This window comes from Malaya genurostris, chromosome 2, assembly GCF_030247185.1.
Source record: "Malaya genurostris strain Urasoe2022 chromosome 2, Malgen_1.1, whole genome shotgun sequence".
Taxonomy (NCBI): domain Eukaryota; kingdom Metazoa; phylum Arthropoda; class Insecta; order Diptera; family Culicidae; genus Malaya; species Malaya genurostris.
In genome coordinates, this window is record NC_080571.1 from 79742623 (window position 1) to 79768130 (window position 25508).

Consider the following 25508-nt stretch of genomic DNA (forward strand, 5'->3'; position numbering starts at 1 on the left):
GCATATTGATTTAGTAAACAGTTTTTTTGGCATAGATTTAAATTCTTTAACTAGCCATTTGGAAATTTTCTGAGTGGGAGCTCCTACAGAAGAAAAAATTAACCTCATTTCATTACCTGGTTTGTGAATTTTCGATAATTACTTTATTTTGGGAAAAAAAGGGAATACCTTGAGGTAGTTGAGATTTATATTTATTTTGGGAAAAAAAGGGAATACCTTGAGGTAGTTGAGATTTATATTGAAGTTTAGTTTGCAAACCTTTAAAGTTTTTTCACTTCGTTTTATAATGCCAGGAAGGGGGTCAGCTCTTTGTTTTCTTTTAGGAGCAGTGTTTCATGTTTTAAAATCTTGAGAACACCTCCGGCGAATGATCGAAAGGATGATACCGAGGTACAATAAATGATAGTAATAAAAATATGAATTTGAACTAATAATAATTACAAAACAGCAAATTTTTTTACTTTTAATCTGTATGATCACATTCTTGTGTTTAAATATATGCTTTTCATAAAAAAAAACTTAAGACTTTGGAAATCTTTTTAATTTTTTTCAGCTGTAACTTCTTCATATTTAAGTACCACCTATAGTTTTAATAACAGGCTTAAATTAAAAATATTGCAAAGTTATCAAAAATGTATGCAATTTTACATTTTTTTTTCAATTCATTTTCTGATTTCTGGAAGCGTATCTCAGAGTATTTAATTTTTTTGACAGCCCAATCGATTTCTTATAACTTATTTTGGATATTGTTCCCGGGTAACAGCGATTTGAAAAACATGCGCTTATTTCAAAATTCAGTTTTGAATCGAGTTGGTCTTTTCTTTTCGGAAAAAAATATGGTTTGCCTTACTGAAGACGTATACAAAGTATCACAGTAATCGGATCAAACCGATCATGACTTTATCACCTTTTCTGCCATTGATTTCAAGAACTGCTCATGAGAGAGCTGGTTTATGAGAATGTTATAGTTTCTCTTGATGCTAGGTCCCTATTTCTTCTCCCATCAGTGGACTGGAACTACATGCTGCTACACATAACTTACCAATGATTAATTTAAAAAAAAAGAAACATAATTCACCAATTTTATTACAATTTAACAAGACTCGACTATCGTCAAATCACTCCGCTTTCAGCACACCGTGTTCGATTTCTTGACATCAGTCGCGTAATGGTGCAAGCAGAACAACAACGGCCTGTTACAAAAACTGCCCAAGAACAAATGCAATGAACGAAGAACACTTCGGGATACTATCGTTCGTTTCTTGCCCATTGCCCCTTTTCACAAAGCTTGTCGGATAAACCCCTTTCGTTCCGTGCGGTGGAAGGTACGCGGGGCAATTGAGTCGCCGCGTGTCGTCATTAGTTCAACCCGCCAACAGGCGCAGAGTGGTGAGTTCCTCCTCTACCGAAGTCGAAGCCAAATCTAATTGCACTGACTGGCATTGCATTGGCTAACAGGCGATCGGTCGGCCGGAGCGTGAAACAAACAGTGCCTTTTGTTATTTATTGAAACACCCGGCACCGATCTAAGCTTAGTCAGTAGTTGATCGACGGTAGACTCGGTTGTGTATCCTAGCTCTTGCCAAGAGGAGATCCTTCCTTTTTAGTCCGGTGTGTACCACTAAGCGTCCCACTACGGAACAACGGATTGTACCGTGGACGGTAGCCGTGATTTTGCCGGTTTTTTTTTTTAATATAACGAAGACGCGCACGAGTAGTTAATTATAAAGGTGCAAATTTTTTTATATGGGTCAAATTGCAAAAAACTGAAAGTGAGAAAAATTTACGCACGGAAGAAGAGTGTAACACCGTAAGAACAATAAGTGATATAATTAATTGTGTAACTTATCGACCGCTTTGTTGTACTGCCAATTGTTGGTGTCGAGTGTTTGGACGGAACTGCCGGCGGTGACATCAACGTTATTCCAGATCAAAGGTGATTAGTTTCATATTTGTTGAATACAAGCATGATTAATTAGTTGTAATCTTTTGAAATGAAATTCCAAACAATAATCACTTTGGTTGATATCACTTGTGAGGGTCGGTGCTGGAACTGTTGTGGATTGATATTCGTGTTGATAATTGCTATCAGAAAAAAATATTCTGTTCAAATATTAAGTGCTATTTTGTTTCAAAAACAAATCTTCACTAAACATAAGCCATAATAGATAACTAATTTCAGTTGAACATCAGTTACTTCGACTCTTTATCATGTGCTCTAAACTTTCAGCTGTATTAAGTTATTTAACATTTCCATTTTTACACATCCAAATGAGGATGACCCTCGATTACCTTATCCTAAAATCAATATGATATTTCCATAAACAGACATTTGATGACAAATGTTGATTAATGTCTTAAACAGAAGTACGAAAATTTTTACTTTGTTCATTTTGGTGAAACTGGTGATTAATTCAAATAAAACATTCAAGATGTGCTCAAAAATACATGCTTTACAGTTTATTGTAAAATGAAATGACTCTATTGGTGATCCATTTGAAATTTGTTAAATCTGGAAAAGTGTTTTACGATTTCGGATCCTGAAACAATTAAACAAAGACTTCCCCGGTTATACCTATACTATGTTAACACTATGAGTAAAACCGAGTTTTAGGTATGATTGCATATTTTAAGCGAAATAACATGTTTTTCTTCACTATTCTTTACGTTTCGTCTTCGACTCGTCAGTGCAGAGCAGTTTAAATTGAACTGCTTACTGCAAAAACTTAAACAGCGTAAACTTTATGCCTGCTTATCCGCATTGGCTAGGCTGCCCGACGGCTGACTAACGGCACCAGCGGGCACAATATGACTGGCAGCCATTCTGGTATCCGGCTGCCTCACCGTTACCAGACACACACCTTAAACGATACAAACCACCAGGATTTCTGGGGTAGACGTGGCTGCCATACCGATGGAATTCTTTAACATTTTCAGCGAAGGTGAAAAGATGAAAACGCTCGGCTAACTAAAATACAAGCGACTATTTTTTTGCCAAATTTGATTTGACAACCGTCACTGAAACAATTTTGGTAGCCGTCTGGTGACCATGACTGTCCAGGTAGCCAAAACGCTATGCGGGTAGTGGTTCAAATTTAACTGTTTAAGTTTTCGCAGTAAGCAGTTCAATATGAACTGCTCTGCACTGACGAGTCGAAGACGAAACGTAAAGAACAGTGAAATCGGTTATGTGCCCAAAGTACAAAAATGACTTGTAAATAGCCATGTTTTTCTTTCGCGTTGTTTCACATTCAGAAACGTCACATTCAAACATGTTTTTCTCAAATCTATCTATATATATAAAAATGGATGTAAGTTTGCATGTTTGTAACGCGATAACTTCGGAACTACTGAACGGATTGCCACCAAACTTGGCACAGGTACTTCTTGTATTTCAGAGATGGTTTAGGGAGTATATTTATATGGGAGGGAGCGTAGCAAGTGTCATAAACAAGGGGGGGTCATGGAAAAATTCATATAACTTGACAAGAATCGATACGTTTTGAAGACCGTAGAACCATTTTGCATACATTAGATATGACTTTACGAGGAGTGGATGTAGCAAGTGGCTTTAAAAAGGGGGGTGTAATGTTTCAAACGGCACAATTCCGAAACTATTGAACGGATTGCCACCAAACTTGGCACAGATACTTCTTGCTCTTCTGATAAGGTCATAAGGGTATTTTAATGGGGGAGGGAGCGTAGTAAGTGTTCTTAACAAAGGGGGGCATGAAAAAATCTGTGTAATTTGACGAGAATCGATACTTTTTTTAGACCATAGAAACAGTTTGCATATATTAGATAAGATTATATGGGGGGTGGATGTAGCAAGTGCCTTTAAAAAGAGGGGGGTGTAATGTTTGTAATGGCATATCTCCGGAATCACTGAACAGATTGCTATCAAACTTGGCACATGTACTTCTAGCTCTTCAGAGATGGTCATAAGCGTATTTTTATGGGAGGAGAGAGCGTAGCACGTGTCATAACCAAGGAGGGGTCATGAAAAAATCCACATAACTTGATGAAAACCGATATTTGTTGAAGATCTTAGAAACATTTTGCATACCGTAGATATAATTTAATGGGAAATGGATGCAGCAAATGCCTTTAAACAGAGGGGTGTAATGTTTGTAATGGCATAACTTCAAAACTACTTAACGGATTGCTATCAAACCTGGTACATGTACATCTTGCTCTTCAGAGATGGTTATATGAATATTTCCATGGGGGAAGGGAGCGTGGGAAGTTTCCTTAACAAAGGTGGTCATTAAAAATTTTATCTAATTTGACGAGAATCGGTACTTTTTGAAGACACTTTTTGCACAACTTAAATAAGATTATAAGGATATTCTATGGAGAGAGGGTGTAGTAAGTGCTTCTTAAAAAGGAGTGTAATGTTTGTAACGGCATAAATCCGGAACTATTGCACGAATTGCTATAAAATTTGGTACAGTTATTTCTTGCTCTTCAGAAATAGTCATAAAGGTGTTTTTATAGGGGAGGAAGTGTAGCAAGTATCATTAACAGGAGGGGCCATGAAAAAAAATCATAAAATTTGACAAGAATCGATTATTTTTGAAGATCATGCAAACATTTTCCATACCTTAGATATGATAGATATAGGGAGTGGATGTAGCAAGTGCATTTAAAAAGGGGGATGTAACGGCATAGCTCCGACACTACTGAACGGATTGCTATCACACTTGGCATAGCTGCTTTTTGCTCTTCAGAGATAGTTGTAAGGGTATTTTTATGGGGGAGAGAGCGTAGCAACTATCCTTAACAAGGGTCATGAAAAAAATTATTCAATTTGACGAGAATCGATACTTTGTGAAGACCATAGATACTTTTTGTGCAACTTAGGGTATTCGTGTGGGGTGGATGTAGTACGGCCCTCTAAAAAGGGGATGTAATGTTTGTAACGGCGCAACTCCGGAACTACTGAACGGATTGCTATCAAATTTGGCACAAATAAGCTCTTCAGAAATGATCATTAGGACATTTTCAGAGGGGAAAGTGTGTAGGAAGTGTCCTTAACATGGGGGGAGAGGGTCAATGACGAAATTTGAAGAGAATCGATATTTAGACTAGAAGGAGGGGTTTTTGAAAATAAATTTTCATCTCCCATTTTTTATAAAACAAGAGAGTGGCAAGAATTTAAAGGTCGAATTTTTCTTTGAATAATTTCAAAAGATCTGGTTCCATTTTGCCGGGGAATTCAAAGAACTAAGGGAAAATAATCTTTGTCTGCCTATGAACGTGAGTGTATTCAAGTCTCAGCATGTACCAAAGGTGGGAGTCGATATTTTTTGAAAAGCACAGATACTTTCTATACTACTCAGGGTAATCATGAAGGAGTTCACTGACAAAAAGAAAGTTAAATAAAAATAGATTATATGGTTATTTAGAGTGTGAGAGAGTGAGGTAAGTGTCCCGACTTGGAAAGTGAAAGGGAAAATTGATCAGGTTTTACGAAAAATTGGTACTTCTTTACGAGTACAGTATATTTCTAGCAACTAAGTGAGGTTCACAAAAATATTCACAAGAGGAAGGGGAAATAAGTATTCTCAACATTGATCTGAATTGACGAAAATAAATTATATAAAAACGTCATTCTATAGTACGAATGTAGTTATGATGTTAAACAACCTTACGTTATAAAATAATCATTATCAGATGGAAAATTTTGAACAATTCATGATGTCATAAAATTTTTATAAAGAGGAGGAAGTAGCAAGTGATTATATCCATGGAAGACAAAGGTATTGTAGATCGATTGTGACGAGGAAGTACGGAAGTGCGTTACAAGCACATATAGATATGAAACTCGGAGGTTACTAAGAAGGTATTTATAGAGAGAAAGGTGTTTTAAATGTTTCTAACAAAAGGGTTCAAATATAAAACTGACCCAGTTTGTCGAGAATATCATGAAAATTATGATTATTGTGAGTTCTGAGATGGGACACTGATCATTCGCAATCTGAATATGAACGGAGTATTGTTCAATCGAGTTGCCGTCTAAGTTATGTTTCACTACAAGAGTATTTCACTAAGCAGGGCAACTTCGAGAATTTTTTTCGGCCTTCCCTTCACGAAACATTTCCGAGCAACGCCGGGTAATTCAGCTAGTAACATGATATAATTGTCAGTCAAGCACATTGACAAGCTGTTTTCAAGCCCTTTTTTGCATCAAAGTAGCCAAGTAAACATAATAAAACAAAACTAGAAACGAGTTCGAACATTTTAGATTTTTGTATTGAAAGAAGAATTTTCTGTTCATTAACGTGATATAAATATTAAAACTAACAAATGACATACATTTTTATACATAGAACAACACTTTCAAAACTGGTTCTGAGAGAAGTATTGGGAAGATGGAGGCGATCGACTTAATATTCATACCGATTGCTTCGATGAATTGTGGAAAGCCTAGCTTCTTGAAACCGGAAATGCTTCCTGAAGCTGGATATGCAATCTGTAGACTTTCCTATCTCGAACAAGTTTACAACACTACGATAATTCTTTTTTGAAGAATGGTGTCCATCTATTGCAAATGCAGAAGTATATTGCAAAGTTGGCCAGATGTTTTACGATACATTCTGTTTGAAGTACTCGTCTTAATTGATTTGGTAGTCTTTTTGCCAAAAGTACTGCACATTATGCGGATATCTATACATCAATGAAAAGCTAAAGTTCCTAGTTAACAACTGATTAAGAAACTAAGTTGATTCATTTGATTGAAATAAAATTATTATCAATTTAATAAAGCGATAAATTCAAAAATGGTGTTCAATTATCGACACCCCAAGAAATTTCACTAAGAATGGAAATAATGGCCCTTATTCTCACTCCACGTTCACATTCATTTCACTTACATATCACTTCACTTGATTTTACCTATTACCGAATTCTTGTTCAGAGCGCGTCACAACAATCAAACGAAACTTTGATGATTAAAAAAAAGAAAAATGTCTCAACCAAAAATAAAATATACTCTAAATCAAAATCATTATCAAAAATGCAGGATAGTTTATTAGGCAAAACGATTTACCCGTATTTGGCTTGCTACGGGTTCGAGTCCCATCTCTGCGATGGCTTTTTCGCGGTTTTCATTACATAGTTGTATTCGCATGTCATTTTTTCAATCTGTTTTCCTCGCAAGATGCTGATCAAATTTATTTGCTTTTGTTTTTTATTCACTATTTTTAGAAAAAAGCGTACTGTAAAATGTACTGTATTTTCAAAGTCGATGTACTGTATTTCCTTGATTTTTACGCCAAATGTACTGTTTTTCGTAAAAAAAAACGAGCGTTAGATATCACGCATAGTGAAGTGATCACTGTGGTGGAAAAAAACAAATTTTTCAACAAAATGTTGGTGGCGTGATTTTCATAATGACATCAAGTTCATTCAAGTAATTACTTTTGTCTCATAAGCGACTTTCGTAATAAGGTGAAGTGATATCCATAATAAGGGTCACAGTCACTTCACTTGGTTTTCACCGTGTATTGACACCGGTAATAAGGGCCAATATAAGTATTTGGCTACTGCAGTTATTCAAAGAATTTTTGGAAGTGTTTTGGACAAAAGTCTTCATTGTCTGATGGTGACTTCACCTTGGCTCTCTTGGCCGATGATTTGGATGGTGGCGGTGTTAATTTGGCCGGCCATCTACATTTTTTTCTTAGCCGGAGCATCTGCTGTATGAGCAGCTAGATGTTTGGCCAAAACTTTGGCTTGCTTTGTCTCAACAGCAGCCTTCATATCACTTACATTTTTTTCATGATTTGTCGAAAAATATGGGGTGCCGGTAACCGAAATCGGTAAACATTTTGGAAATGACAAAACAAATCTTTGGTTTTGATAGCATCCGGTATTAAATAATGAAATAGATCGATTTCACCTCATAAATATTCAATCCACTCACCTTTCCGATTGAAGCTCTTCAATTTATAATACTATAAAAAAGGTCATAAAAAACTTTTGTGTTGATTTTCACGCAATTAAAATTTGTTTTGAGCGCAGCAAAAAGTACAAGCGTCTGTTTGCTTCGGTATTCGGCACAAAAAAAAACGTGCTGCTATTACACACACATGACATTTGTCGGAATGACGCTGTCAAAAGTTACGTTGAGGTACCGGCAACCGAACACCTTCCCCTACATGCTATTTATTATCATGGCGGGATCGTTTTATTTCGAGATAAAAAAAACATTTTGTTTTCGATTACTGTTATAACCGACTACCAGTGAGCGCCAGGTCATCCAGAATCTTTCTTTATAATGAATTTTGACAAATTGGCTGTTTTCAGAATAAAAACCCCAGACTTTTTCATAAGAGACTCCTTTAAATTTTCACATAGCAAATCAATGTATATATCCACAGTCTTGATCCCTTCGATTAGAGTGCCTATAACCAGAGTGACGACTTCTCATTCGTAATGTTGGCAACAATTATAAACATTCCATTTGCTTTACATTGAATTTACAGGTCGTTTGCTCGTTTGGAACTGGTAGCTTTCATTCCAAACGAACATATGTCGTCACTCTGATTATAGTCACTCTACCTTTGATATATGCCAAACTTCCCACTCAGACCATGCGAATGCTCCCCATACCTTGACATTCTAACCTTCAAACTTCAATGGCTTCAGCGGATGCATCCTTGCTTGTGTGTTTCACCAGAAGCTCTTTCTCATGAAGATGAGAAGCTCCAACTAACTCCTATCTGATTATACCCGAATAAAAAATATTGTAGGAAAACAATACGATTTGCTGTTACAAAACCTGCCACAATTTTGCTTTGACCATTGAAAAATATTTTAATATATTATTACACAATATTCAACTAATTGTGAATATGATTTTTACAATAGAATGTATAGGTTGTTAAGTATCGTAACAATTCAAATCATAAAATTTTCTCATACATGTTCTCTTGGAAAACCATCAAATGTCCAGTTTGCATATTGTTTGAAACACCACGTGTACAATAAGTTCAATTGTAGAATCGTAGAAACAATATATTTAATCGTTTTAAATGAAAAAAAATCTTGTCAAGATACAATGAAATGTATTGTAACCCATATATCTAATTGTGAATCAATTGTTTATGCTGCAAAATCAATGGTTTATTTTTTTACGGGTAGAACCCGTTTTTAGAAGCCGATCCGACATACGAGTATATTTTTTTTTAGTAAACTCGAGTCGCTTTTACTGGTTCCGCTCGGCAATGAAAGGTTCACTTGGACACCAAACTGTCAAACAATGCAGTGTTGCTAGAATATAATATCTGTTTTGATCAATCATCGAAAAATGTTTGAATGATTTTCTTTTGTCTAATTGTATCAACAATATGAACACATACCCTACGGAAACGCAGAGGTCAACTAGCGGTTCAATATCAACTATCATCACAGCCAGATATTTTGTTACATCATTCTCGATTCTTGTGCATGCTTTTTTTTCTTGTTCGACTATGACGCTCGACCCCTCTCTTTACAAGGCCATCCTTGTTAATGATTTATTTTCCAGCATTGCTATTAGCGTTGTTATGAATTCTAATCGTAGGCGATGCACTTCATTGAAAGAGAGTTAATTGTTGAGATGACGGCATCGGCCGGGGTGTAGCGGAAAAATGCATGTAAACAGCATAACGATTAGCATAGAAAGTCGTACGGTGGCGTTTTGCAGTAGTCGAGAAGACCATAGCTTCTTGCGTGACTTGAAGGTACAGGTTTTTGGCTGAACTTAGGCGGCGATGCACTGAAATTTGAAAGTTAGAAAAAGTTAAATTGATTGGTGACAAGTTACATCTGTACAAATATGTCAAATGACAAGAGAATTTAAGTTAATATTAATTAAATTTCCTTTCAATAATGTCAAAAATTTCATCACACCTACAATTTAAATGACTCTTGTTTGGGTTTGCTCTGAACGGTGGTAATGAATCTGGTCCGATAATCACCCGATTTTTAGTTCAATCAGAATTGAACCCAGATTTACCCGTTCATCTTTCTTTGGACAGTGCCAGCCTAGGGACCATGCATTGGGTTCCATGTCGTAAAAGGCGACAATTGCAAGAGTTTCTACGTTTTCTACTTTCGATTGCCAGATTCTTTCAAATTTGGAGATTCTATCACTTAATTCAACCAACAATTTTGCTTTTAATATATACTCTTTATAAAGGGTAATTTTTTAAAAGGTTTAGGATTTGATTTTTAAAAAAGAACACGAAAAAATGAGAAAATTGATTAAATTTTTATTGAAGTCGATAGAATGTTCAATTTAATTTTGAAGATGATTTCATGCAAATGTTGGCCGCGGCTCCGCTTTAGATGGCCCATGCGCAAGATCCAATTTTGACACACTCTCTCCAACATATCGGCCGGTATTTCACGAATAATGCCACCGGCCTATAATCCACACCAAACAGTGACTTTTTTGGGATGCATCTTGCCATAATTCTGGCAGGTCTTCACTCCAGATGAGGCAATTTTTCTTGTTATGGTAACCATTCAACCAGAAATGAGCTCTATCGCTGAACACAATGTTTCGATAAAAATGTGGATCTGCTGCCAACTTTGCCAGCACCCATTCATGATTAAATTATAGACCAAACGACGATTCATGAATAAATTATAGATCAAACTGAACAAGTTTGACAATAACACAAGACACGAGTCATCCGTGATCTGTCAAAACCAGTGTTGCCAAAATGCTACCAGCAAAAAAATCACCCTTCAGTTGTTCCTTAATTTGATCGTGTAATGAAAACGTCATTGGTTTGATGTAAACATTACAACAAATCAAATCTGAATATTTCACCTTTAAGAAACAAAGCAGTACCCACTGTGTGAGTCTCTTCTGGATTTATCGGCGTCAATTTGATTTGTAGAGCAATGTTGCTAATTCAAGCTTTCTATACAATAAAGTCACTCGATCGAGTTATAGAATGGAAATTTCTCATTCGATCGATTTATTTCAATTTGAATCGAAGAATCGGGACGATTGTCTCGTTCCAGGGTCAGAGTAAATTCTTGGCATTACATTCCTTTTGTAGAATATGGCCTTTCCGTTTCGATGGACTTCGCAGTCAATTCATAGCGTACAGAACCATTGCATGGCTAGCACTACAACCCTACGTACACTATGAATCTTTCCAGGTCGGGGTTCGAACATACGACAACTGGCTTGTAAGACCAGCGTCTTATGCATTGAGCTGTCAACCCCGTTCATGGGTCGCTAATGTTAAATGAAAAATTCGTCAAAGTAGTCTACAGAACGGAACTCTCAAAACTGTTGGAGTTTATGAGTTATCACGGTTCGAATACTGCTCGAGGACATATCTTTTCACCAAAAAGACTAAAAATCTTATTCCCTCATTTTACTTATATACTTAAATAAAGGTGATTTTTTGTTGGTATTTTTTCGGAAACACTGTTTTTGACAGATCACGCGTGAATCGTGTTTGGTGTCATTGTCAAATTTGTTCAGTTTGGTCTATAATTTAATCCTTACTCGTCGTTTGGTCTTTAATTTAATCATGAATGGGCGCTGGCAAAGTTGAAGCAAGATCCACATTTTTATCAAACAATTGTTACCAGCGACGAAGCTCATTTCTGTTTGAATAGATACGTCAAGGGAAAATTGCCGCATCTGGAGTGAAGACCGGCCAGAAATATTGTAAGAGTGTTCCACAAAAGTCACTGTTTGGTGTGGATTATGGGCCGGTGGCATTATTCGTGAAATACCGGCCGATATGTTCGAAAGGGTTGCCAAAATTCGACCTTACGCATGGGCCATTCAAAGGGGAGCATGGAATCATCTTCAAATATTCAATTATATTGATCTTTCTATCAATTCCATTAAAGATTTCATCGATTTTCTCAAATTTTTTGAATATCGAATCCAATACCTCACCTTTTATATTGCTGAGAGTTTTTTAAAATACTTTTCTTTGATTCTTGAATATAACAAAAAAGTTTGTTAAGGTATCAACAATAATTACGTACAAACTTGAACAGTTTTGAACCGAATTTACAGTTTGAAATTTTAAACTCATTCAACCGTGTTATTCCTGATCCGGAAACCAGATCCGGATTAAATTCAATGGTAATCTATAGCAATGCTGCCAACTATACCGGTCTATCAGTATTTATACCGATTTGGCCTATTTAAGTACTACGATTGTCACAAAAAAGTTCACCTCTCTTCAACCCGACATTGTCTAAACCAACTAGACAGGGCTACATATTTTTGAATCAAAACATGTGAAACTGAATGGAGATCAATTAGAGTGAAACTGAAACCATCGGTTCGATGACAGAGTTTCGATGATTTTTCAGATAATCAAAATATATGTTCAATCAAATTTGTAAAATATCGGCAACGTCAATCAAGTTTCATCATTGTCATTCGTGCATTTAATACTTTTGTGGTCGTATTCCACCACTTGAATACGAGATCATGAATCTAATAAATTTATCACTATTCCTGTTTCGTTCCCAGCAATTAAACAAAAACGATATGAAATTCAGGAAGATTACAGAAATGATTTTCCACATGACTACAATATAAATCAACCGTTATCGGTTCAATTTACGTCTACTTTTCCCAACTCTGCTATAAACTAGGTGAAAAAAAACGATCGTTTTCATGGGATTAAATATTCCAGTACACCATCATCGGCGTGTTATTTAAATAATTTTACAGCCATACACTTGTCGCCACTATATCATTTGGTGCTTAACGACACATCAATGCCGACTCATTTAATGTGAGTTGTCGTTTTAATTATCGCACTAGTGTAGTCAAAAACCATTCCCTTCGATTTGCTGCAGTAACGAGGTTTCGTCCGATGGAACAAATTTATGAATCAGATTATCAGTGCTCAAATCTTTCAATTTTCAGTATCATACCTTTAGTAATGGCTGTTTTATGATGATTCGTAGCAGGTCGCATCGATGAAGAGATCGGATAGTATATCAGCTGACCTTGTTTTCTTACCTGGGCAACCTTCCGCGATTTAAACACTATTCACTGTCTTTCGGTAATTGCACTCATGTTCGAAAAAGTCAACGTTTTGATAGCTCAGGTCATAATTTCGGATGTTCAAGTTTAGGTAGATTTGTTATATCTTATCGTTTCGATATGCATCTCAAATGAATGTAGCATGATTTCCACAGTTTTACACTCATTTTATGATTTCAGTGGAATTTTTTATGAATTTCATGTGTTTTAGTTTATATGCTTAGCACATGATGCAAACGTGCAAATTTTTATCGGTGTAGTTAATGGCTGAACAAACCTACTATGGCTATACTACTGATCTACGTTCAATTATGAGGATAAAGATGCAAAGCAAAATTTCTATTCGAGCATGGCATGGATTATAAGTCTATCGCGTTTGAATTAATTAAACACCGTTGTATTCTCTCAAAGAATTCTAGTATTCAACGAGACATTTGACTCTTTTTCGTACTTTGTTGGTGCTTCCGTTTGCTTGGTCGAAAAGAATTACACTGATAAAATTTTTCACGATCGATTTATATGTAAATAGCACTTCAATTTAATATGCTTTTTCATCTCAATACATAACCAAAGCAATTTGTTTTTTCACTAAGATGCAACATTAGATTATGTTTCACTTTGCTTGCTTGCTATTGAATCGAACTACATGTGTTAAACATTTCATTTTTTAGTGTGAATGAGTACAGCACAAATTAATGTGCAAAACACTTGAATCAGTCAACCGTGTTTCAATTGAAATCTATATTGGAAACAATGTGACATTCATATGAAATTCATACAGAATCTAGAGGTAACGACATATCTTATCATTTTGATGTGCATTTCAGATATATGTAGCATGATTTCCACTAAATATTAACAGTTTTTACACTCATTTTACTAGTTAAGTGTTATTTTCATGAATTTGATGTGTTCTACATGTAGTGATAATTCAAATGCTTTGCACAAGATGCTAGTGTGCAAATTATTTTCAGTGTAATTAATGTTTCATACATGAGCTACCTTTAATTCCTCTTCTTTTTCAAAATTACGACCGAACACTGCATTGAAAAATTTGAAAAATCTCACTTTTCAAAACTTTAAACATGCGGAACAAAATGTTCGATCGTGAAAAAAAACATTAAATATATTGCTTCAAAAAAGTTCCATTTAATTCCACTATAAAATCTTTACTATTTGGCCACTGATGTCACGAGATAATATCAGACACAGATACTAGTAATTCGGTGAGCTATTTGCAACCTTCATCAGTGTATCAGTTTTAAGTCTGTTGCTTACGTCGCATACATTTTAAATTTTTTTACAATTTTAAATTACTCGAAGTCACAGGTATCTGAACATGCACGGAACCTCAAAACAACATAATTTTTACTAATTTCTACACAGAAAAAAAATGTGAATTTTACAGGTGACATAATTCTACAAACGACACGATTCATAACAACTGAACTTGTGAAATGACGCAATATTCCATTCCTGCATAAATTTACTGGCTTCTAGTGTAATGTGCACGCTGTATGCGTTTTTATGTATCAATTAATAATTAAGCAGATATGTGCTTCTGTGACTCAGTCGATTAACTGGAGTGCTTGTGATCTGTTGGTTCTTTGTTCAAGTCGCGCAGTTGCTATCGATCTTTTGTTTTTTTTATTTCATTCGTTTTCAAGTACATTTTCGAATCACACAATTTTACATGCTCTTGCATATAAATTTGTGTGAAACACGACGCTTCATTTATGTGCATCTTATAAGATGTGAAATCACAAGGTTTTTTTTGAACTGTGCACCCAGTTTGGGGATTCCGTTCAATAACCTAATTTAAGGTAAAGTGGCTATAGGTAATTTCCGTAAGGCACATGCAAAAAATACTTAAAGATGAGTTATATCTACTCAATGGTTAATTATATTTACTTTATAGTGGGGTCGTATTGACTCAATTTCAGGTTGATACGGTTTACTTAATTTTAGCTTATTGAACAAAACTCTCGCTGTCGGGTGGTTTTGCTCTTTGTATTTTGACAACAATGGAAGGAGCGAATGAAAGAAAAGATTCAAAAGAACACAAAATTAAGTAAACAGATGTCAGGTAATAGGTATTTTTTATTTTCTGAGTGGATGCTGAATTATCTACCACATCGGATTAAAACTCGAAGCACCGAGACAAAATGCACAACCTCTTCTGTAAATTTCTTTTGGCAAAAGGATTACTTTCCAGATGAAATATTGTACATTGCTTACCATCAATTTGAAAACTTATAAAATCTTTGTAAACGTATTCCTAGGTATTTTGCCTCATGTAATTTGAGTAATTTTGTTCCATTTACCCCTATTAGACTATTTACACTGAGTGTTTATAAACTATACGCACATCGATGAGTAGACGTTTTGGCTAGAAAATTGCTCTTCACAATTATCAAAAAACAACAGATGCAATCTCCGGCTTATGTGAATATTAGCTGTTTAGCTTGCACTTTAGCGACAACTGCTGATTGCTACTCTGTTACTGATCGGGATTAGCTAAAACTGTGATCGGATCTGGGACTGGTAAATCATCGTTCAATGTACATCTTCAGGCAACCCCACAATTCATTGAGCAGTACTGGCACCGTAGATCTCCTAAGGAATTGGAAGAAATGTTAGTCCAACTCTTGTTTTTACTAGAGGCCGTATATGCTACTCCACAAGTTTCCGGAAGAAGGAACTCCACTGTATTGTTACTGTTAGTAACGAAAAATGATTAATTAGTTATATTGGTTGGTCTGGGCAGCCGGCTACCGAGAAAAAAATATTTATTTACCAACTTTGAATCTGAAGTTGTATACGTAACCTCTCCTATCGGTTATTAGGAATGAGGTGATTAAACATTTGTAGGTGACGTAACAAACAAGTATTTTCCTACTATTTATTCAATTTATCTATGTTATCTTCAATATTAACATTGTAAAATTGACGGATTTTTGCAATAATTGATTTTTTTCACTCAATTTATAACCTTGAAAGACAAGCAAAAAAATGGAATAGAAAAAAAAAACAAATAAATCTTGTCTCAGTTTGTTAATTGAAAAGATAATTAGGTAAAATGAAGCGACCAGATGAAAAGCTTCGAAGATTCCACACGGCTTTTTGTCAATATGAGCTGTTTAGTGACAAAAAGAAAAAAATAAATGAACGTAATATGGGACAGTTATGTGTAGAACGGTAGTATACTAATAGCGGAAGTATTTGCCACAAGGCACAGTAATAACAATCACCTCGATTTCTTCGAGATGACTGAACTAATTCTATTAAACTTACATTAAAAAAAAGTTATCATTGTACCATCAGTTGCTATTAAGGGGCAATTTGCAATCGTAAGAAAACAGTCATTTTTGCAAAACGCAAAAGTAGTTTTTACATAATCGTTGAGCAAAAATTCAGAAGAGAAAAACCAGTTTGTTTGGTACATTCTTCTTAATAAACTGATGTTCTTTTCTTAAACATACGTCTAGCAGGAGCGGAGGAAACTACTTTTTGCGTTTTTCTGCAATGGTTGTTTTCTAAAGATTCTATGTAAAACCTTAAATTATGTCAGGATCCAAAATTTCTCTTCTGTGGTAAAAATATCAATTTTCAAATAACGGTGCTGAAAAGGTGTGAAATATTCAAAAATGGTTTTAAAACTGGTTTTCGTGTAAATTGGTGTAGTAAACTGAAAGCTCCGGAAGGTTTGATAAATTTCATGGCCAGAATGGTAATTACATTGACTTCTCAAAACAGAAAATACTGGAGGTCGTTTCTGTAGTACCAAAAATATAAATCAAAAGCACAAAAACTCATAATCACTTAAATTTCTCAAAGACGATCAGACCGATTTTCACTCAGATTAGAATGAAAAACATTATGACTCCATAAGCTGCTATAAAATTCTATCCGGATCCGACTTCCGGTTCAGGTTGATGAGAAATTTCAACTTTTGAAGCCGTTTCGCGGTGCGAAAATAATGTAGAAAAAAATCGTTAGAACTCTTCCAATATATAGATCTTATTAGTGGATTGTCATAGAAGCTTATTTCGGCTATACACGATTCCGCTGAAACCGTTTTTTTTCTTTTGTTCGCTGCTGAAATCACTAAGGGCAAACCAAATCTACCGAAAAGGCCATCGAAAAATGTTACACGTTTATTAATTAAATCCCACTAAAAGGAAATCAACCAATGAACAAACAATAAATGAGTGGACAATTCTTTCGGCAAGCACAGCTTTGAACATAGATCTGTCATTTATTCAACCCACGCCGGATGAGGAAAAACGTAAAACATGAAACAAGAACAAGAACGGAATGTATTTTATTTCCTTTTTTGTACGACACGCAACCGCACCGGTAGAATAATCGTTTCAGATCCAAATCACCGCGTGTCGTTTGGCACCGATATTGCTATCTTCCCGGACAGCATCCATCAGCAACCGGCGCGCCGACAGAGTTTGCGCCCGCGGCTTAGTAGTACTGGTCAGACACGGTGCTTTGATGGCCATTAAACCGGATGATTAATCATTGGGATCTTGAGCCTAAATATACAGGTGGGGATTTTTAGCGCATCAAATCAGGCTTATCATTGCTCATTAAATATTCCGTTTCGAATTGACTAGTTGGGTAGTTTATGTATTTTCATGACCAATTGAATTTGCAGCAGTTATACAAATTGGCACGTGGTTTGTTACATTATTATAATTATGAAAATTCCTCTAGACTGAAATCCTTAACGCCCGGTTTCTCCCTTGCTCATTAATTCCCTGATCGATCGGTACAGGTGGGTACGGATCAAATAAACGTTACTCTATTACACGACTACAGCAGTTCATGACTGTTTTTGCAAGTAAGCTAATAGTCTTAATAGTGATACAATTACTTTGACATAATCCGGCAGCCAGGTATAAAACTTGTTGAAAGGCAGCAGGTACACACGAACGGAACTATTTGCTAATGACTGCACAATTAGAAAGTGTCAGTACCGAGACACGGCATTTATATCGAGAAGGGGATTACTTTTCAACGAGTTCCTGACGACGAGATACACGAGGTCAGCTTTCTTTCTTTCTTTCTGCTTCTGCAATACAACCCTATTAGTTCACCTTTGTGACATTGATCTTGTTCCGTTTTCGGTGCACTGAAACTAGTCAGTCCACCGAAAACGCCGAACTCAATCCCCTTAAACCGAGACTAATGCTAATTATCGTATCGGTCAATTTTGCGAATAGTTGTTTGTTTGTCTGAAACGTAATCTGATGATATGATTGTCTACTTATTTTTACAAATCTATTTCACGCCACTTCTGCCGTTTACCTTTTTTTGAATTGGAATTTAAACTTGTGTTAAATACGGTTAGTTTCTCAGTTTGTTGAGGTTTCCGTTTAAAAAATGTTTTGTGGTAGGATCCGGAAATTTTTTTTTGTGCAAATCAGGTTATTACATACCAAACGCAATGAGCAGCTAGTTGAATAGTTCCACCTGTCAACGCGATTGACACAATTCTGGGTGCCGCTTCCACTTCACGCTAAACCCTTGTTTGACCTTTGATTAAAAGTTTTATTTTCATATTATTCCGATTGATGTCATTTGGGATTTGAACGATATGGAAATAAAGTGGTATTTTCCACTTACGGAAGTCGTGTGAGAAGTAGAGCTGGGCAAAAAAACTAGTTCTTCTCGAAAAATGAATGAACTTAACGAATAAATCAACGCAGGTTTTTTAGCAATTGAGGTTTCTGTACCCGGTGAAAAATGAACGGCAATCCTAGTGAAAAATGAGTGGCCAATATATTTCCTGATGAAAACAAAAGAATATGTAAGAGCGATTCACACGTGGCATCAGACGACTATTACTGACATGGCACGAATGAACACAACGTTGAAGGGACACAACGTCAAGTTCGCAGTTTGATTAGTCTTGACATCGACCGAAGTTGATTGAACGTCTGAGTCGTGTTTAATGCAGGCGTTTCCTGATGAGAACAAACCAATCTCTTTTGCATTTGTGGTTGTAAGTGAGCTGCCAGAAAAGGCAATGCTGATTGAGCCTGTTGTCTGTAGTGGTATTATTCTTTCATATTAACCTAATTTTATTCAAATCAAACCGATCATCTCAGCCTCCAGTGTGAACGCAGAGAAATAGAGCATGTAAAATAACAAAACAGTTAATAGATTTTTAGATTAGATTTCAAACTAGAATAAGAATGCTGAACAAGTCCTGGATGGATTCAATCGTGCTTTACCTTTATATCATTTGATTCATTTTATAAATGATCTTATTTGTATAATGATACAGCTAAGTTCATTGTTTAAAGGATCCATAACAGTGTTATTTATTAAAAATAATTCTATTTCTTATAAATCAGAATCTATTTCTATCTCTAATCTTGCCTGGACTGATGGAGCACCAGAGCCGACGACAATAGTGCCTGAGAACTAGAGATGGTCAGGTTTCGGGTATTTGTTCCCGAAACCCGACCTGAACCCGAACCCGACAGGTACTGGTCAGGATCGGGTTCAGGAAAAATAGGGGGTACGTGTAACGATTTTTTCATTTTTAACGGGTAAAGGTCGAGTTCGGATTCAAAAATTATTTCGGTTTTCGGACATTCGAACCCGAGTACTCGAATGTTCTCGGGTCGAATTCGGGTTTGGAAGAAAAAGTATTCTCGGGTTCGGGTCGGGCTCGGGTTTGAAAAATTTCTAACCTGACCATCTCTACAGAGAACCTCTCTTTGTTTACTTTGTCCTTCGATTATTACGGTTATTATTAATCGAAATTTCTTCAAAGATTACAATTAAATCTCAAGTTTGTGGGTTTGACTTGAAAGGTATGCGAAGGGCCAAATGTCAGATATAGAAGAATTTAATAGTAAATACCCGAAACCCGGCCCGAATCCGAACCCGACAAGTACTAGTCGGGATCAGATTCACAAAAAAATCGGGGTACGGGTACGGGTAAATCGAAATGAAAGTAGTACCAAAAATGACATTGGAAATTATTTTGAAAAAAATCATTTAAGTAAAAATGAATTATTTTAACAGACAAAATCGTTAGTTGAAATAACTTATAGTTTCTAGTTGATTTATTTCAACTAAAAAGTTATTTGAACTAGAGATGGGCAAAACAGTTTATTTCAAAGAAAAGAACCGTTCAGAGTTCTAATAAGAGAGCTAGTTCTCGAGAGCCGTCCGTTCATTCTTTTCATAGTTAGTTTGCTTGTTGAAAGACTAATCGAGACACCGTTCTCTTCGGAGTCTACCGTTCTTGAAAAAGATTCCACGACTTTGAACTGAAGAACAACGGTTCTAAAAAAAAAAGCACTATTGATCATTCATTTTTTCACAAGAACTAGTTCTTTTGTACCGTTCGCGAACGAATTGCCTATCTCTAATTTGAACCCTAAAATATTAGCTTAAAGTATAATTTGCTTCATAAAAAACTGATTTTTCATATTGAATTTACTGTGAAATTGTGTGGCAAGCAATTGATGTACAAGTAGGGTAAGGTGTTCGGTTGCCGGCACTCCATCGTAATTTTTGACAGAAAGCAGATAGCGTCATTCCGACAAATGTCATGTGTGTGTATGTAATAGCAACGCGTTTTTTTTTATGCCGAATACCAAATCAAACAGACGCCTGTACTTTTTGCTGTGCTCAAAACAAATTTTAATTGCATGAAAATCAACACAAAAGTTTTTTTCTGATTTTTTTTTCTATAGTATCATAAATTGAAGAGCATCAATCGAGAAGGTGAGTGGATTGAATATTCATGAGGGGAAATCGATCTTTTTCGTGATTTTAGACCGGATGCTATCAAAATTTTCGCAACCAAAGTTTTCTTTTCCTAAATTTCAAAATGTCTACCGATTTCGGTAACCGACACCCAAATTTTGTCGATAAATCATGAAAATTGTCAGTGATATGCAGGATGCCAAATCTGCAAATTTGTCTGTAAATTATCAAATTTCGTAGTTAAAAGGCAAACCTTTTGTCGTCTGAAGACTCTATACAGACTTTTGAAACTTCGATTGTTTGCAGACATTCATCAGAACTTACAGACTTTTGAAAATTAGCGCGATCTTTTTGTTTTCGCTAGCTAAACTTGTTGTATTAACTAGCATCTCTGGTGATATGTAATACGTGAACAAATAGACAGCTTCAATCAGTCACGTACCCAGGGGGGGGAGCCTGAGGGACCCTGGCCCGTCCCGAAATCAAAAACATATAATTATTTAGAATGTCTCAGACATGTGTTACAGAAAAAACAAGACAGTAACCGTAATGAAATGTAATACAATATCAGTTCCAGTGTAAAAGTTTAAAGTGTATGTTAAAAACAGCCGTAAAAGGCACACCGAGAATTAGGTACATAAGTAATCTTCAGTAACATTATTTTTAGCCTTTCTCTATAGAATGGTATTAGAATTGCTGGAAACTCCGATGCTCCGTTCGAAAGTCGGTTGACTTTCGAACGGAGCATCGGAGACCCATAGTGTTATATACCATTCGACTCAGTTCGACGAGATCAGAAAATGTCTGTGTGTGTATGTGTGTGCGTGTGCGTATGTGTGTATGTGTGTGTGCACTTTTAGAAGATATTTGAACGCGCTCAATTTTCTCAGAGATGGCTGAACCGATTTTAACAAACTTAGGCTCATTTGAAAGCTATTGTCGGACCATTGATCAAGTTCGAAGATCAAATGGCTGTGATCTTTGGTTCCGGAGATATGATAGTATAAGTGACGTAACCGACAAAAAGCGTTGTATTTTAACGCGCTCAATTTTCTCAGAGATGGCTGAACCGATTTTAACAAACTTGGACTCGTTTGAAAGCTACTGTCGGGCCATTGATCAAGTTCGAAGATCAAATGGCTGTGATCTTTGGTTCCGGAGATATGATAGTATAAGTGACGTAACCGACAAAAAGCGTTGTATTTTAACGCGCTCAATTTTCTCAGAGATGGCTGAACCGATTTTAACAAACTTGGACTCGTTTGAAAGCTACTGTCGGGCCATTGATCAAGCTCGAAGATCAAATGGCTGTGACTTTTGGTTCCGGAGATATGATTGTATAAGTGACGTAACCGACAAAAAGCGTTGTATTTTAACGCGCTCAATTTTCTAAGAAATGGCTGAACCGATTTTAACAAACTTGGGCTCGTTTGAAAGCTTCTGTCGGGCCATTGATCAAGTTTGAAGATCAAATGGCCATTGATCAAGTTTGAAGATTAAATGGTTGTGACTTTTGGTTCCGGAGATATGATTGTATAAGTGACGTAACCGACAAAAAGCGTTGTATTTTAACGTGCTCAATTTTCTTAGAGATGGCTGAACCGATTTTAATAAACTTGGGCTCGTTTGAAAGCTACTGTCGGGCCATTGATCAAGTTCGAAGATCAAATGGCTGTGATTTTTGGTTCCGGAGATATGATTGTATAAGTGACGTAACCGACAAAAAGCGTTGCATTTTAACGTGCTCAATTTTCTCAGAGATGGCTGAACCGATTTTAACAAACTTGGACTCGTTTGAAAGCTACTGTCGGGCCATTGATCAAGTTCAAAGATCAAATGGTTGTGACTTTTGGTTCCAGATATATGATTGTATAAGTGACGTAACCGACAAAAAGCGTTGTATTTTAACACGCTCAATTTTCTAAGAAATGGCTGAACCGATTTTAACAAACTTGGGCTCGTTTGAAAGCTACTGTCGGGCCATTGATCAAGTTTGAAGATCAAATGGCCATTGATCAAGTTTGAAGATCAAATGGCTGTGACTTTTGGTTCCGGAGATATGATTGTAAGTGACGTAACCGACAAAAAGCTTTGTATGTTTACGCGCTCAATTTTCTCAGAGATGACTGAACCGATTTTAATAAACTTGGGCTTGTTTGAAAGCTACTGTCGGGCCATTGATCAAGTTCGAAGATCAAATGGCTGTGACTTTTTGTTCCGGAGATATGATTGTATAAGTGACGTAACCGACAAAAAGCGTTGTATTTTAACGTGCTCAATTTTCTTAGAGATAGCTGAACCGATTTTAATAAACTTGGGCTCGTTTGAAAGCTACTGTCGGGCCATTGATCAAGTTCGAAGATCAAATGGCTGTGATTTTTGGTTCCGGAGATATGATTGTATAAGTGACGTAACCGACAAAAAGCGTTGCATTTTAACGTGCTCAATTTTCTCAGAGATGGCTGAACCGATTTTAACAAACTTGGACTCGTTTGAAAGCTACTGTCGGGCCATTGATCAAGTTCAAAGATCAAATGGTTGTGACTTTTGGTTCCAGATATATGATTGTATAAGTGACGTAACCGACAAAAAGCGTTGTATTTTAACACGCTCAATTTTCTAAGAAATGGCTGAACCGATTTTAACAAACTTGGGCTCGTTTGAAAGCTACTGTCGGGCCATTGATCAAGTTTGAAGATCAAATGGCCATTGATCAAGTTTGAAGATCAAATGGCTGTGACTTTTGGTTCCGGAGATATGATTGTAAGTGACGTAACCGACAAAAAGCTTTGTATGTTTACGCGCTCAATTTTCTCAGAGATGACTGAACCGATTTTAACAAACTTGGGCTCGTTTGAAAGCTACTGACGGGCCATTGATCAAGTTCGAAGATCAAATGATCGTGGCTTTTGGTTCCAAATATATGATGGTATATGTGACGTAACCGACAAAGCACGTTGATTTTTATCGCTCTTATACATATAAGGGTGCCAATATTTTGGGATCACCTCTAATTTTGTTAAGCTCTAGTGCTCAAAAGTGTAAGCACCTCGAAAAAAGCCTTCATGCAAAATTTGAGCTAAATCGGACATGCGTAAGGGGTGCTGCCCGGTAGTAAAGGTTTGACAATTTTCGATCTTGAAAAAGCACCATAGGGGGGAGTACATGAAATTTCCAAAATCGAAATTTTTTTTTTGATGCCGAAACTCTTAAGACTGCATGAAACATCGAAATTTAGTGGCATCTCAAAAAAAAATTTTTTTTTGAAAAAATCACCTTTCTGGGACTTGATATTTTTTCCCAAAAAGTCAATTTTTTCAAAAAAATTTTTTTTAGAGATGACACTAAATCCCTATGGTGATTTTTCAAGATATATGAAAATTCCACTAAGTGGACTGAGAAGGCTTTTTGCCTTTCTCATATAGAAAGGTTATGCAATCATTGTGAAAACCGACTTTTGAACCGAGGCCCGGAGGGCCGAGTGTCATATACCATTCGACTCAGTTCATCGAGTACGCAAAATATCTGTGTGTGTATGTGTGTGTATGTGTGTGTATGTGTGTGTATGTGCGTATGTGTGTATGTAACATTTTTTGCACTAACTTTTCTCGGAGATGGCTGAATCGATTTTCACAAACTTAGATTCAAATGAAAGGTCTCGTGGTCTCATACAAAATTCCTGAATATTATTTGAATCCGACTTCCGGTTCCGGAATTATGGGGTAAAATGTGCAAAAAATTGTGAAAATAAGTGCACTAACTTTTCTCAGAGATGGCTGAACCGATTTTTACAAACTTGGGTTCAAATAAAAGGTCTTGTAGTCCCATACAAAATTCTTGAATATTGTTTGGATGCAACTTCCGGTTCGGGAGTTATGGGGTAAAATTTTATACCATCACTGAAAAGAGCGAAAAACCGTAAAAAGTTTTCTAAATCGACCTCAAATCTTTTCCAATTGATAGTTTTTATCAGTAGACGGTCAAACAAATCTTTTTCGGTTATTCTTTTAAGAATCGAAGAAAAATAATTTTGAAGAATACCACATTATCATATGTATGATTGATATGAGAAAGGCATCATTACACCACTAGGTGGATTAAAACAGGTTTTTTACATATTTTTTTGCTCTGCGTATGGAAAACGCAAATTAGAGTGACTATTGTTTTTTTAAATGGATAGCTGCGCTATTTCAATAAAGAGTTATTTGATATCAGATTCAGATTTTTTTTATTTTAACGATATATTTAATAAGGCCAACTGCCTTAGCTCTAAGATGCAGAGGGGTCCAGTCTTCAGTTGGTGGTCAGCAATGGCTGATGGGATGAATCTTACATGGAGATTGTTCAGATGACGTGGGTACTAATCGATGGTGGCCGTATTCATTTGTTCCTGTGTGTAAGCAAAATATTACAAAAAAAAATTACTACAGCTCAGGGTGACGGAAATAGTGAAACGCGTATGCACGGAATGCATAAAAGCGCAAGTTCAAGTCCTACCTCTGAAGGTATCTTCTTCCAAAAAATCTTTTTTCTGTGATTTTTTCATTCAGTTGACTTCTTCAATCTATATTCCAGCTCAGTCATTACAAAACTAAACTAAAGTGTGGTGACTTTATGTCGAACCAACTAAAATTTATAAATTGTTAAGCTTGATTAGTCGATTTTCACGAAAAATGCAATTGATTAAGACAATGCTTATAAAATACTAAATGAATAGCTTATTTCCAAAGACCATGAT

General features: G+C 36.0%; 1 protein-coding gene across 1 annotated transcript in view; it reads left to right on the top strand.

The window, feature by feature from the left end:
• Window positions 1-1522: 1522 nt before the first annotated feature.
• LOC131427108 (putative metabolite transport protein HI_1104) overlaps window positions 1523-25508 on the top strand; it is a 57941-nt gene continuing 33955 nt past the window's right edge. The window contains exon 1 of the mRNA XM_058590032.1: window positions 1523-1936. The gene's annotated coding sequence lies outside the window, so the exon portion shown is untranslated. The remainder of the gene's footprint in view (window positions 1937-25508) is intronic.